The sequence below is a fragment of the Pseudophryne corroboree genome, chromosome 5 (genome assembly GCF_028390025.1).
Source record: "Pseudophryne corroboree isolate aPseCor3 chromosome 5, aPseCor3.hap2, whole genome shotgun sequence".
Taxonomy (NCBI): domain Eukaryota; kingdom Metazoa; phylum Chordata; class Amphibia; order Anura; family Myobatrachidae; genus Pseudophryne; species Pseudophryne corroboree.
The window spans coordinates 410,075,816-410,092,547 of NC_086448.1; the positions used below are offsets into that span (position 1 = coordinate 410,075,816).

Below are 16,732 nucleotides of genomic sequence, written 5' to 3' on the forward strand. Positions count from 1 at the left end.
GAGATGTATTCTCTATTACAATGATGTGTTGCGTTACAGGGCATGTGTATCATGTTGGGACTCCTTCGGCGCACATGCCTGAAAAGGGGAGTGGTGATGGCAAAAAGGGCATTGTTTGTGGAAATGTCGTGATTGCGTGCCACACCTTCTGTTTTGTCATTGTGGGGGCAAATGCAGTGCTCTGTGAGCTGCTGGTCATGTCCCCAGCTCCATTGTCTCCCATGAATAGACACTATGTGCATAAGTTCACTGCTGAGCAGAGCAGTGAGTTACAGGGGACCTCCCAACTTCCCACCCACCATGGGACACTGCGGCCCATGGGTGGGACAGTCCCAAAAAACAGACCTGTCCCATGAAAAATGGGACAGTTGAAAGGTATAGATCTGTGCCCCAAGACATAGTTGCCTTCTCTCCCGGAATTACCAGAAGGCTCCTGAAAATCAGGTGTCCTTCCAGGTCCCCTTGAAGAACTGACAAGTCTTCTGATATCAGCTTGATCCCATACCCGACCACCCACTTAGCTAGTAAAGTGGGTAGTCCAGGCGGCTGATGATGGGTATAAGTAATCTATCTCTAAATCTATACAATTGTTATAGGGGCAGAAATTATGATGTCTCAGACTTTACAGTATCTCTTTATTAAATAACAATTACTCATATGAATTATTATGAAAAGACAGCAGTCATCATGGATACAAAATCTATTAATATTTGTTTTGCTTAATATAATTATCATTATACAGTTTGGTTAACATGTTCCCAAATAAATACAACACAATGTAATTTATTTTAATAGTACAATACTCATGGGTTGGCTCTTCATCAAGAAACAGTTTACAAATATTATGTTAAACTGTTGGTACCTAAGCTCTGCTTCATATTTAATATTATGAGAAATCTAGTTTATTTCCTCATTGTTCCTTTCAGATTATCAGGAATTTGTTTAGTCTGGTGTTGATTGCATGCAGGAAACTGGGCTGGCATAGGTAACTCTTCCTCATAGAATACATAGAACTACAGTACAGAGTTCAGCTGGTAGACACTAGGAAAGAAATTAGGGTTGGTAGATAATGACTCTGTGGTAGATACTGTTTCTCATGGAGACTGGAGAACTGATGTAATACTGAGTACACAACTGGAGCATACAAGGTCTTCTGGAGAACCAGAGTGAGACTGGCTTAACTGGATAATCAGCTAGGTCTGGTTATGCTTAGTATTGCTGAACTGGGACTGGCTAAGACTTCAGGAATACTGACCTGGAACAAACTCAGGCTTCGATGATGCTGGGCTGAGACCAGCTATAGCTATAGTGATGCAGAATCTGGGCTGGAACCAGAATAGCTTTATATACAGAATCCAGGCTGGAACCAGAATAGATTGATATACAGAATCTGGTTTGTAACCGGAATAGCTTGATATGCAGAATACGGGCTGGAACCAGAATGGCTTGATATGCAGAATCTGGGCTGAAACTGGAGTAGCTTGATATGCAAACCAGCTGAAATTGCTAGGCAGCTAGGCTGACACAGGGGTAATACAATGGTAACCTGGAATCTGGAGCCATAAGATGCCTGGTGACAAACATTGCTCTAGCACCTTTTGAGTCCCAGAAGGCCCCTTTTATCCCACTTGCTTATTGCTTATTGGAGGGTACAGTCAGCTGAGCAAGAACTGGCTCCTGATTGGATTGTCCACGGTCAGCTGAGTCGGACCTAGATGGCAGCAAGTAGTGGATGGAGCCAGTAGGAAGACTCACAGGGGGATGCCATGGAGACAGCTGTACCAAAACACTGGCAAGATAACTGCAACCCACCACTAGATTGCAGTAGAGATTGTGGTTGGGCGCCATGGACCCAGTAAGCAGAACTTAGCAGCCATGACCATTAGGTGGGTAAGTGTAACTGCTGCTGAATCCTGACAGTTCCCTTATTGTACTTACTGAAAACTGGCTAGATCACTTACATGTGTGCCTTAAGTAGGAGGCTGAGAACATGGCTAGCATTATGTCTGCAATCAGACAATTGTCTTGAGTTCACATACAGTAAGTCATTATGGCTTTATGCCACCAAAAATCTACACTATAAATATATAGAAACTATTTCAAATCTTAACTCTAACTAATTGTCACAGCCCCGAATAAAGACCCCAGAATCAGACCCTGTTACTCGCCTGTGTAGCCACAGATGAGGTTCCAGTGTGCAACTCCAGTTTCAAAGAGAGGATTTAGCAACATCTCTGCTATGCTGGTTGCTCCCATCCCTGCTGCTGCCAGGGTCTCTTCCCATGGATGCCAGGTAAATTACACTTTTGCTAGGTCTCAAAGAACAGGGCTGTCATTTTGTCTAAAGTCAGTGACCGAAATCTGACCAGCTGACTGTATCCACCAATCCCAATACCTATGTAGGGATAAAAGGGTCAGCTCTCCCCAGTTATGGTTGCCAGTGCCACAAGTCACACAGCTGTGTGTGTGAGCTTTGTACTTGCACTCCTCAGTGGTTTTAGTCAGCTTTGCTGAGTACTGACTATGATTCTGAATCTCTTAGAAGTCCTCCCGGTTCCAGTCCGATATCTGCCACCATCAGTTCCAGCCCAATACCTAGTCACCATTGGTTCCTCTCCAATACCTGCAACAATTGGTTCCAATCTGATACCTTTTCTCCATTGGTTCCAGTTCGATACCTGCCACCTTCTGTTCAAGTCCAATACCTAAACTCCATCGGTTCCAGTCCGATACCTACCTTCATTGGTTCCAGTCTAATATTTGTCACCATCGGTACTCACCTGATACCTATCCATCGGTTCCAGATGAATTTAAGTATTTATTGGTCCTGTGATATTGGCTCTCAGTCTTATATTTCTAGTATTTCACAGAGTATTTCCAGTGCTAGTACAGAGTAACCCATGACCTGATCATAGTGTACAGCCATGCTTAAACCTCCTTGTGGAGGTCTTGGGTTAGACACTGCCCCTGTTCTGGGTTTCTGCCAACCATTTGGTGCTAGTTCTAGTTCCTTGCTATATTTTCTTGTCATCCTCCAAGCCTCCAGTATTTTCTGCTTGAGAACCCATCTTTATTTAAGCAAGAAATTACATCAAACCCTCTCACAAACCCAACACTCCATTAATCAGACTCCTCACCACTCTGACACTGGTTCAGAAACTCCCACACACAGGATTCTGACACTAATGCTATTATTAATGCTATTAATCATACCAATTGTGGCTGTAGGTTAAATGTTTCATTATATATAGAAAATACTTTGATGCAGGAGAATGGCCATATCTCTTGGCCATACTTGGTAAATCTCCAAAACATTACCCCCATGTCTCTCCATCACATCCCCTGTATCTCTCAGCCCTATTACCTCTGTCTATTCACCACATCCCCATCTGTTTCTCCATCACATCACCCTCTATCTCTCAACTGTATCCTGTGTCTCCGTAGCCCCGTGGCTTCAGCACCATCCACACCCGTGTCTTTGAATCTTCAAACCCCCTCTCTGTGACTCTCCAGCCATCCTCCTCATGACTGTCTAGATCACAATTACCTTCTTTAGCCTGCTGCACCAGGGAAAAAAAACTTAATTGCAATGGTCACCAGGTTGCCAGCAACATTACTGGTCTGAAGGTCTCCCTTGTAACCACCTGTCCTGGGGCCTCTAATCAATTATTATATATTGCCAATTGCTTGCCATTTAGCCTTCAGAGGGATATGTGTCTTTTTTCTCTAGCCTCTGGTGCATGAGCCAATGGTACTTATTCTCTTCATACTCACTCCAGAGTCTACATTCTGACCTCATAGTATTGTGTTAAGGTGATGTTGATCCTTCTTTGCATCCCAACACAATTTCACATTTACAGTATATCATTATTGCCTCATTTGGCACTCATTTTATTGTTATTGTGTCGACTTTCTCTTAATTTTGCATCAAGAGGAATTCCTTATCTACCAATGCTTACCAAGTTGACCTCCAATATTTTTTTAATGTCTCTCAGGTTATCTCTTTTTCCCTATCATATAGGTCAGCTATTGTACATTAAATAAAGTATTGGGGGGACATCCCTAATTTACATTTGATCTTTGGAAAGTAGTGCTGAATATAATTCATTCTGCAAGATCAGCAAGGTATTAGCTGATAAAACATACATTTTATTCCTAGGTACTATTAGAGGGGAGAAGTATCATACCTTGGAGAGAGATAAAGTACCAACTTAGCTTCATTTTTCAAACACAGCCATTAAGATGACAGTTAGGAGCTGATTGCTTGGTCATTTATCTGTCTTCAAGGTTTTATGCATCTCCCCCTATATCTCTTTTAGCTTGCATATAATATTCACCAATATTTCGATAGGTGATATAAAAGTTTGGCCTCTGAATGTACTTTTTATTGCATGGTATGAACTTGACCTAAGATTCTGAACTTTTGAGATAAGGTTTATAAATTGATTAATGCCTCTGGCAGTTATTACTTACAGTAGATAATTTTTTTTTAACCATATATGCTTGGAAGTTCAAATTGAGAACATACAGACAGTTGCTCCCTTATACAGTGCATCTGGAAAGTATTCACAGCGCTTCACATTTTCCACAGTTTGTCATGTTACAGCCTTATTCCAAAATGGAATAAATAATTTTTTTCCCTTAAAATTCTACACACAATACCCCATAATGACAACATGAAAAAAGTTTTTTTTTAGATTTTTGCTAATTTATTAAAAATAAAAAACTAAGAAATCACATGTACATGTATTCACAGCCTTTACTCAATACTTCATTGATGCACCTTTGGCAGAAATTACAGCCTCAAATCTTTTTGAAGCCACAAGCTTGGAACACCTATCTTTGGGCAGTTTCGCACATTCCTGTTTGCAGCACCTCTCAAGCTCCATTAGGTTGCATGGGAAGCATTGGTGCACAGCCATTTTCAGATCTCTCCAGAGATGTTTAATCAGAATCAAGTCTGGCCTCTGGCTGGGCCACTTAAGGACATTCCTGAAGCCACTCTTTGATATCTTGGCTGTGTGCTTACGATCATTGTCCTGCTGAAAGATGAACTATCGCCCCAGTCAGAGGTCAAGAGCATTCTGGAGCAGGTTTTCATCCAGGATGTCTTTGTACATTGCTGCATTCATCTTTCCCTCTATCCTGACTAGTCTCCTAGTTCCTACCGCTGAAAAACATACCCACAGCATCATGCTGCCACCATAATGCTTCACTGTAGGGATGGTATAGGCCTGGTGATGAGCGGTGCTTGGTTTCCTCCAAACATGATGCCTGGCATTCATGCCAAAGAGTTCAATGTTTGTCTCATCAGACCAGAGAATTTTGTTTCTCATGGTCTAAGAGTCCTTCAGGTGCATTTTGGCAAACTCCAGGTGGGCTGCCATGTGCTTTATACTAAGTAGTGGCTTCCGTCTTGCCACTCTACCATACAGACCTGATTCGTGGATTGACACAAAGATGGTTGTCCTTCTGAAAGGTTCTCCTCTCTCTGCAGTGGAATGCTGTATCTCTGACAGAGTGACCATCGGGTTCTTGGTCACCTCGCTGACTAGGGCCCAGCTCTAAGAAGAGTCCTGGTGGTTCCGAACTTCTTCCATTCATGGATGATTGAGGCCACTGTGCTTCATTGGGACCTTCAAAGCAGCAGATATTTTTCTGGACGCTTCTCCAGATTTGTGCCTTGAGACAATCCTGTCTCGGAGGTATACAGACAATTCCTTTGACTTCATGCTTGGTTTGTGTTCAGACATGCACTGTCAAGTGTGGGACCTTAGACAGGTGTGTGCCTTTCCAAATCATGACCAATCAACTGAATTTACCACAGGTGTAGTCCAATTAAGCTGTAGGAACATCTCAAGGATGATCAGTGGAAACAGGATGCACCTGAGCTCAATTTTGAGCTTCATGGCAAAGGCTGTGACTACTTATGTACATGTGATATCTGAGTTTTTTATTTTTAAAAAAATTTGCAAATGTTTTTCACATTGTCATTATGGGGTATTGTGTGTAGAATTTTGAGTTAAAAAAATGAATTTATTCCATTATGGAATAAGGTTGTAACATAACAAAATGTGGAAAAAGTGAAGCACTGTGAATACTTTCTTTTTGCACTGTATATATATATATACATATATATATATATATATATATATATAACGTATATGCTCGAGTATAAGTCGATCCGAATATAAGCCAAGGCACCTAATTGTACCACAAAAACCTGGGAAAACTTATTGAATCGAGTATAAGCCTAGGGTGGGAAATGCAGCTCTAGCCGTACACAGCCCTCATAGTGCCAGATATGCCCCCACAGTGCCAGATATGCCCCCACAGTGCCAGATATGCCCTCATGCTGCCAGATATGCCCCACAGTGCCAGATATGCCCTCATGCTGCCAGATATGCCCCACAATGCCAGATGTGCCAGATATGCCCTCATGCTGCCAGATATGGGTAGAAATTATGGAGAGTTGACAAAAATAATCTATATAAAATTGTTTATTGTTATGTTAAATACATCAACAGTAAGTAAAAATAACCACATTTAAAAATTATATAAATATCTATATTCTGAAAACACCGTTGTATGGACACACAGTATCAATCTTGTATATAGTGTTCCCCTGATTCAGGGTATAAAGTTGATACTGTTTAAAATTGTAGCAGTAATGTAACTAAATAGTTGCAATTTAGCTCCCCACAATTTATTCTGACTTAGATGACTGAAGAAATTAGGCTTTTTAAAGTAAAAGTTATGAAGGCAGCAGAACTTTTCTCCTTTGAAAAAGTCACGTTAATTGTGACGAAACGCATTAGGCTCCTCCCCCTCTACTCTGATCACCGATCCAACGGCACCTTCAGCTCTAAGGAACCTTGTTCTGCAGCGGAGGATTTTCCTATTTACACGGTGGCTCCATTGCGGTCTTCATACGGCGCCAGCCTGCATCATCTGGCGGCTACATTTGGCCGTGGGACAGCGCCAGCCTGCATCATCTAACGGCTGCATTTGGCTGTGGGACAGCACAAGCCCGCATCATCTGACGGCTACATTTGGCCGTGGGACAGCGCCAGCCTGCATCATCTGACGGCTGTACTTGGTCGTGGGACAGTGCTCCTGTCTCTAACTTCATTGCCAGCAACGGCTCCGGCTGGCGCCACACCTGTGTACTTCCTCCGCAATTAGTGGTCACAGCGTTTGCTCCGTTTGATGTCCTGGAGTTGTGTGATTCCCTGTATCTAGGGCAATAAAAGGATTTCCACCAGCCCATGGGAATATACAGGCACCTGTCCTGCATCCTCATCCGGGACCTACACATTAAGGAACAAGTCTGGATAACTATGTCTACATTGAATTCCTCCCCTTAACATCACATTGTGGGCTCTATACAAGACTTTACTGAGGACGCTCAGTAATACCAGCCCCCAGGAGAGGTAATATTACATATTGTCCATTATATATTTGACCGCTGGGCCCTCATCTTCTCCCATTATTGGAGAAAAGTTCTGCTGCCTTCATAACTTTTACTTTAAAAAGCCTAATTTCTTCAGTCATCTTAGTCAGAATAAACTGTGGAGAGCTAAATTGCAACTATTTAGTTACATTACTGCTACAATTTTAAACAGTATCAACTTTATACCCTGAATCAGGGGAACACTATATACAAGATTGATACTGTGTGTCCATACAACGGTGTTTTCAGAGTATAGATATTTATATATTTTTTAAATGTGGTTATTTTTACTTACTGTTGATGTATTTAACATAACAATAAACAATTTTATATAGATGATTTTTGTCAACTCTCCATAATTTCTACCCATTTGCAATACCCCAAGCGCAGCCGTTATCTTTCCTTTTACTATTGCATCCATAGGCACACGCACAGTGCCAATTACCGGCAGCGCTCAGGTGTTATTGCATTTTGGTAGGCCCTACATTTAGGCGCTGTCAGCAGTTTGTTTGTGGTCTCTGCTGCCAGATATGCCCCACAGTGCCAGATGTGCCAGATATGCCCCACAGTGCCAGATATGCCCTCATGCTGCCTGATATGCCCCACAATGCCAGATGTGTCAGATATGCCCCACAATGCCAGATATGCCCTCATGCTTCCAGCTATGCCCCACGGTGCCAGATGTGCCAGGTATGCTCCACAGTGCCAGATATGCCCTCATGCTTCCAGCTATGCACCACAGTGACAGATGTGCCAGATATGCCCCACAGTGCCAGATATGCCCTCATGCTGCCAGATATGCCCCACAGTGCCAGATGTGCCAGATATGCCATTATGCTGCCAGATATGCCCCACAGTGCCAGATATGCCCTCATGCTGCCAGATATGCCCCACAGTGCCAGATGTGCCAGATATGCCCCACAGTGCCAGATGTGCCAGATATGCCCCACAGTGCCAGATATACCCTCATGCTGCCAGATATGCCCCACAGTGCCAGATATGCCCCACAGTGCCAGATGTGCCAGATATGCCCCACAGTGACAGATGTGCCAGATATGCCCCACAGTGCCAGATATGCCCTCATGCTTCCAGCTATGCACCACAGTGACAGATGTGCCAGATATGCCCTCATGCTGCCAGATATGCCCCACAGTGCCAGATGTGCCAGATATGCCCTCATGCTGCCAGATATGCCCCACAGTGCCAGATATGCCCTCATGCTGCCAGATATGCCCCACAGTGCCAGATGTGCCAGATATGCCCCACAGTGCCAGATGTGCCAGATATGCCCCACAGTGCCAGATATGCCCTCATGCTGCCAGATATGCCCCACAGTGCCAGATGTGCCAGATATGCCCCACAGTGCCAGATGTGCCAGATATGCCCCACAGTGCCAGATATGCCCTCATGCTGCAAGATATGCCCCACAGTGCCAGATATGCCCCACAGTGCCAGATGTGCCAGATATGCCCCACAGTGCCAGTTTGTTACTTACCCTCCGTCGCTCCCGCGCTGTCCCATCGCTCCCACGCTGTCTTCTGTAGGAGGGACACGGAGGACACAGCGCGCGGCTCTCCTGTGTCCCTCCTGCGTCTCCGGCGGCAGCGGCGTGTGTGTGTGTGTGTGTTAAAGGAAGTACCGGTTCGTGCACTTCCTTTAACACACACATGCCGCTGCCGCCGGAGATGCAGGAGGGACACAAGAGAGCCGCGTGCTGTGCCCTCCGTGTCCCTCCTAAATACTCACTCGAGTATAAGCCGAAGTGGCTTTTTCAGCACAAAAAAAGGTGCTGAAAAAGTCGGCTTATACTCGAGAATATACAGTATATATGTATATATATATATATATATATATATATATCTCTATCCAGAAGTAACGGCACTCGGAGACCATAGAAGGTGAAAAAAGTGTAATTTACGTCATTAACGTTTCGGAGCGGCAAGCCCCGTCCTCAGAATGAACACAGCTAAAATCAAGTGAACAAACTTACCCATTTAAATAGAACACCACACAGCCGGCGCCGCCATCCTTCACTTCCGCCATCGCGTCTCCTTCACCCTGCTGCATCCACCGCGTCATTTCCGGGCACAGGGCTAACGGTTGCCAGGGGAATGCAGGCATGCGTTCCACCACGGACCAGCGCTGCATTCCACGGCTAGCAGGCGTGGGGAGCTCAGAAAGGGAGGGCTCTGCGGGGGGAGAAAATGGGAATCGGAGGCGCCCGCATTAGACATCAATATATAAACTGTCCCCCTATAGAACAGTGCACAGCCATATAACAAAACATGAAAATATATCTGTATAAAACAAACATATTAAGAATATTAAGAATATTAAAAAACTAAGACAGAGTGCAGAGCAGACATCAGCAACAGATACATATATCCGCATACAACATATCAAGACATGTTAACACATGATATGAAAAAACAATAGGCAGTGCAAGAGAACTAATGCCTGATATTCAAAAGAATAGTAGCTAAACCAGTGTATTTCAATTTATTTTTTCATTAAGACCACCCGGATATATAGTCCCTAGTCGGGTGATCCAGCACGCTTCCTTGATAAGTAATGTTTTTGCTCTATCCTCCCCACGTAATGACAGGGGGACGTGATCAATCATAAAATATCGGAGGGATTCTAAAGAGTGGCCTGCCTGTTTAAAATGTTTAGCCACCGGTAGGTCAATCTGTTTGCCCTCAAGGGTCAATTTGATTGCCGACCTATGGGCAGCCATTCCTTCAGAGAACTTACGAACGGTTTGCCCCATATAAAACAATCCGCAAGGACATATTATGATATAGACGACATAGGTAGTAGAGCAGGTGAGCACAAATCTGATATCATATTTTTTCTGGCAGTGAGGGTGTTGAAAGGCTCTGCAGTTAAACATAAAACTGCAAGTGGTACATCCGCTACACCGGTAACAGCCCGGTAATTTGTAGTGTACATTAGGTAGTTTAGAAGATCCCATCCCGGTGATGTCAGTCCTAACCACTCTATCTCTAATGTTCCTCCCCCGTCTAAATGCCATCATCGGGGCGGACTGGTGTAACCCTTTCAGATCTGGGTCAGTGGACACTTTAGCCCATAATGCCCGAGTGGCCCGTCACATGATGGGATTGGAGGTGGAAAAATCACAAGGGAAAGGAATTTTTTGTTTACGTTGCTTCCTAACTGGTTCAAGTAGCGCATGTCTGGGTATCATCAAAACCTCAGCCTTATGGGCTTGTAACAGACAACTAGCATAACCCCGGGCCAGAAATTTCGTAATCAATAAATCAATTTCCCTGTTGAGTACCAATGGATCACTAACAATGCGTGCAATACGCATCATCTGGGACCGAGGTAAACCATTCTTTAGGGACTCAGGATGATGGCTGGATGCCGTCAACAGGGTATTTCGATCAGTAGATTTGTGAAACACCTCAGTAGTCAAGATACCATTGTCAACCCTAATGGCGACATCAAGAAAGTGCGCTTCACTAGTACTGCAAGAAAATGTAAATTTAATGGAGGAATTCCCACAATTGATATCCGATTCCCTTTTTCTCCCCCCGCAGAGCCCTCCCTTTCTGAGCTCCCCACGCCTGCTAGCCGTGGAACGCAGCGCTGGTCCGTGGTGGAACGCATGCCTGCATTCCCCCGGCAACCGTTAGCCCTGTGCCCGGAAATGAAGCGGCGGATGCAGCAGGGTGAAGGAGACGCGATGGCGGAAGTGAAGGATGGTGGCGCCAGCAGTGTGTTCTATTTAAATGGGTAAGTTTGTTCACTTGTTTTTTGCTGTGTTTATTCTGAGGACAGGGCTTGCCGCCCCGAAACGTTAATGACGTGAATTACACTTTTTTCACCTTCTATGGTCTCCGAGTGCTGTTACTTCTGGATTGATATTATGCTGTTTAAACAGGCACCGGAGCAAGCTGATCTCTGGTTGTGAGTGCCGGCTGACACTGGACGTATACTATTGTGCTGATCACCAGCACCCGTTGCCAGGCACCTCCATTTTATATTTATTTATCTACTTTTTTAAGGACACTTCCCAGTTATTGTGACCCTACATTGGGACTCATTTTATTGCACTTGGTGTTTATTTCTGGGTTGGTGTGCTTTGACGACACGATGTCAGCATCACAGGAACTCCCTGGCTGTCGCAATCTGGTCATCACTGACACGGGGGAGACATTCAGTTTCTCTGAAGCTGAAATTGAACAAATTCTGTCAAAAGAATCTGCCATACTCTCGGACAAGATGTTGGACCCAGAGATCCTCTATCATCATATTTGGAAACTCAAACGCCGGGAAATAGACTTTTCTCTCCACGGCAGCACTTTGTCTGAATACTATCGCGAACACAAAATCCCACGTGGATTCCGGGTACGAAATGTACCCACTATAGGGCGTAACAATCCTGATTTTGTTCGCCGCTGGATCGCAATATTAAACAAGTGCGCATTCGACCTGATGATTTTAGTGATCCATGAGGCCAATAAGGAACTTTCTAATACCAGATTAAAGATTGACACCTTTGAAAAAGATCAGTATAAAACCCTGGAGGAGGATCGTACACAGGATTGGATCTTGAAGCTAGAGAATCAGTGTGCACAATACAAACGTGATCTCCTTAAATTTAAAAGGAACAAGAAATTAACGGTGGACACCGACTATGAGGATAACCAAGTCTACCGCTGGTTATCCAGGGGAAATCCCACTGATGCTAATAAGAGACCGCCACGTATGAGAAGACCTTGGTTCCGTAAGTCAAATCTGAAAGAAGGCCCTCAGAAATCCAGTTCTGAGAGCGAATTTGCAACATCAGAAACGGAAGATGCTTCCGCACATTTGAACATCCCTTTAGAGGGCACATCACGAGAGTCCGCAACCCCCATAAGATCACTCCCACCCGCCGGGGTGGCCAAAACAAAAGGGGTAAGAGTCGTAACACAACGCAAGAACCGTTAATATTTAATCTCTCTAATCGTGTGTGGAGTACTGCTGAACTTGCGGGCCTTAACTAAGGACTCAGTTTTGTCCCCACTAATCTACATAATCCCTTTAACTGGAACAGGGATCTTCATGCATTATCTCGTAGACTTCGCCTAAGAGAACATTTTCAAGATAGACTGGATGACTCTGAGACCTCTACCTTCTCCACTTTTCTGAAGAAATCATCTAGATCATTTGATCCACCTTCCACTAATGCCTCATTGAAAGCGTTCCACAGACTCCTTGATGAGTCCATTACCAAGTTTACCGCTGCTCCGTCCAAAATCAAGTTTAATCTTTCCAGAGAAGAGTCCCAAGCCCTCACCTCATTGGGCTCCTATGAAGACATAGTGATTAGGCCCACCGATAAGGGCGGGGCCATTGTGATCCTCAATCTGGAAGATTATAAAGCGGAGATACATTCTCAACTGGCACATATGGAAGTTTATCAAAAGTTGACTACGGACCCAACATCACAATATCAGAAAGAACTGGACTGTATCTTAAATGCGGCTGTGCTGGAGGGCAAATTACCAGCAAAGATGTTGAAAGCACTTTCCATCAGATTCCCTAAAGTACCAGTGCTGTACATTTTGCCCAAATTGCACAAACACAGTTCAAAACCCCCGGGTAGACCGATTATATCGGCCCCTGATTCTCTCTACAGGCCCATGGCGCAGTTTCTGGATTCAATCCTGCAACCCTATCTCCCCCTTCAACCAACATTCTTGAAAGACACTACTTCTTTCTTGTTGAAACTACGGGATTTCAGACAACTCCCTGAAGGGACGTTACTCTGTTGTTTAGACGTGTGTAGTCTTTATACTGTGATCCCACATGGCGGGGGCTTGGCAGCTATGACAACATTTCTTAGCTCTCATCTCCCTCCTGATGTGTTTGACCATGACCAGTTTCTTACTTTGCTTGAACTGACTCTCCGTCGTAACGATTTTCTGTTTGACGGACAGTTCTTTTTACAACTCAGGGGGTGTGCGATGGGGTCCCCTGTGGCCCCATCGTACGCTAATATATATATGTTTGTACAAGAGAATGAGATGTTCTTCAATAATTAAGATATCAGTGATAATATTCTATTATTTTGTCGCTTTATCGACGATATCTTCCTTTTATGGACGGGTGGTGAAAGCTCATTTAGGAAGTTGATGTCAGATATCAATTGTGGGGATTCCTCCATTAAATTTACATTTTCTTGCAGTACTAGTGAAGCGCACTTTCTTGATGTCGCCATTAGGGTTGACAATGGTATCTTGACTACTGAGGTGTTTCACAAATCTACTGATCGAAATACCCTGACGGCATCCAGCCATCATCCTGAGTCCCTAAAGAATGGTTTACCTCGGTCCCAGATAATGCGTATTGCACGCATTGTTAGTGATCCATTGGTACTCAACAGGGAAATTGATTTATTTATTATGAAATTTCTGGCCCGGGGTTATGATAGTTGTCTGTTACAAGCCCATAAGGCTGAGGTTTTGATGATACCCAGACATGCGCTACTTGAACCAGTTAGGAAGCAACGTAAACAAAAAATTCCTTTCCCTTGTGATTTTTCCACCTCCAATCCCATCATGAGACGGGCCACTCGGGCATTATGGCCTATAGTGTCCACTGACCCAGATCTGAAAGGGTTACACCAGTCCGCCCCGATGATGGCATTTAGACGGGGGAGGAACATTAGAGATAGAGTGGTTAGGACTGACATCACCGGGATAGGATCTTCTAAACTACCTAATGTACACTACAAATTACCGGGCTGTTACCGGTGTAGCGGATGTACCACTTGCAGTTTTATGTTTAACTGCAGAGCCTTTCAACACCCTCACTGCCAGAAAAAATATGATATCAGATTTGTGCTCACCTGCTCTACTACCTATGTCGTCTATATCATAATATGTCCTTGCGGATTGTTTTATGTGGTGCAAACCATTCGTAAGTTCTCTGAACGAATGGCAGCCCATAGGTCGGCAATCAAATTGACCCTTGAGGGCAAACAGATTGACCAACCGGTGGCTAAACATTTTAAACAGGCAGGCCACTCTTTAGAATCCCTCCGATATTTTATGATTGATCACGTCCCCCTGTCATTACGTGGGGGGGATAGAGCAAAAACATTACTTATCAAGGAAGCGCGCTGGATCACCCGACTAGGGATTATGTATCCGGGTGGTCTTAATGAAAACATAAATTGGAATACACTGGTTTAGCTACTATTCTTTTGAATATCAGGCATTAGTTCTCTTGCACTGCCTATTGTTTTTTCATATCATGTGTTAACATGTCTTGATATGTTGTATGCAGATATATGTATCTGTTGCTGATGTCTGCTCCGCACTCTGTCTTAGTTTTTTAATATTCTTAATATTCTTAATATGTTTGTTTTATACAGATATATTTGCATGTTTTGTTATATGGCTGTGCACTGTTCTATAGGGGGACAGTTTATATATTGATGTCTAATGCGGGCGCCTCCGATTCCCTTTTTCTCCCCCCGCAGAGCCCTCCCTTTCTGAGCTCCCCACGCCTGCTAGCCGTGGAACGCAGCGCTGGTCCGTGGTGGAACGCATGCCTGCGTTCCCCTGGCAACTGTTAGCCCTGTGCCCGGAAATGACGCGGCGAATGCAGCAGGGTGAAGGAGACGCGATGGCGGAAGTGAAGGATGGCGGCGCCGGCGGTGTGGTGTTCTATTTAAATGGGTACGTTTGTTCACTTGTTTTTTGCTGTGTTCATTCTGAGGACGGGGCTTGCCGCCCCGAAACGTTAATGACGTGAATTACATTTTTTCACCTTCTATGGTCTCCGAGTGCCGTTACTTCTGGATTGATATTATGCTGTTTAAACAGGCACCGGAGCAAGCTGATCTCTGGTTGTTAGTGCCGGCTGACACTGGACGTATGTATGTGTATATATATATATATATATATATATATATGAACAATGTACGGACCGGCACTCCTCCTATTGGACTCAGTCGCTCCGGTGCCTCCAGAACACATGTAATATAAACGGGCATAAAGACTGCGGCACTCAGAGGCTTGATGCAAAAGTTGTGATGTATTAAAAATAACACCTGAACTCCAACGTTTCGGGGTTGGCACACCCCTTTGTCAAGGATAAGCAGCTTATCCTTGACAAAGGGGTGTGCCAACCCCGAAACGTTGGAGTTCAGGTGTTATTTTTAATACATCACAACTTTTGCATCAAGCCTCTGAGTGCCGCAGTCTTTATGCCCGTTTATATATATATATATATATATATATATATATTATATACTGTACACAGCCATGGGCAAAAGTTTTGAGAATGACACAAGTATTGTTTTTTTCAAAGTTTGCTGCTTCTGTGTTTTTAGACCTTTTTGTAAGATGTTACTATGGTATAATGAAGTAAAATTACATGCTTTTCATAAGTGTCAAAGACTGTTATTGACAAATACATTAAGCTTATGCAAAGAGTCAAAGGCCCTCATTCCGAGTTGTTCGCTCGCTAGCTGCTGTTAGCAGCTGTGCAAATGCTAAGCCGCCGCCCTCTGGGAGTATATCTTAGCTTAGCAGAAGTGCGAACGAAAGGATCGCAGCGCGACTACAAAAAAAAGTTCGAGCAGGTTCTGAGTAGCTCCAGAAGAGAAGAACAATTCCAGACGCGCTGTCACAGCTGCCAGCAAGGGATTGTCAGTCCCAATACAAAGTTTTTACAACAAAAGGCAATTAAGCCGGCGCTGGCTGTCTTTCCAATAATTAAAACAACTATGGATGATTTAAAAAACACTTGTATTTATTAACTGACACTAATTAGTGAAATAAAAACATGAATAAAATATAAAATTCACACAATCATATAAAATTATAGGGCATATATGGAGCTGAGAAAAAATTCAAATGTGCTGCTAATGAGTGTCCACTGAGGATCCCGGACTAGAACACTGGACAAAAGTTCCCTGGGGAAGAGAAATGGAATACAGCTGGTTTTACCCGTATGAGCGGAGGCTTCCAATTGCTTTTGAAAAACAGCAAGCAAGCTGTATCACTTGTATTCAAGCTGGGTCTCTCCGATGAATGCTGTAATTGATATGTCCCACAGAGAACAATTCCAAGGCAGGTGTTCCAATAATAGATTGTTAAAAGTCCATATCTGGATCCTATAATGAAGTGGAGCACTGGTGATGGTGGTGATGGCAGCTTTTTTTCACACTTAACGCGTTTCCCTAGGCACGGTCACCTAGCTTCATCAGAAGTAGCTCCAGACCTACTCCTAGCTTGCGATCACTTCAGACTATTT

At 43.9% G+C, this 16,732-nt stretch overlaps 1 protein-coding gene and 1 long non-coding RNA gene across 2 annotated transcripts in view; one reads left to right on the forward strand and one right to left on the reverse strand.

Moving 5' to 3' along the window:
• The window catches only part of ADCY2 (adenylate cyclase 2), a 1,664,414-nt gene that overhangs the window by 734,901 nt on the left and 912,781 nt on the right, over positions 1–16,732 (reverse strand). The gene's annotated exons all lie outside the window — the stretch shown is intronic.
• Positions 6,850–15,216, forward strand: LOC134929072 (uncharacterized). Its single transcript, XR_010178253.1, has 3 exons — positions 6,850–7,433; positions 11,017–11,212; positions 14,952–15,216. It is a non-coding gene; the product is annotated as an uncharacterized LOC134929072 (long non-coding RNA).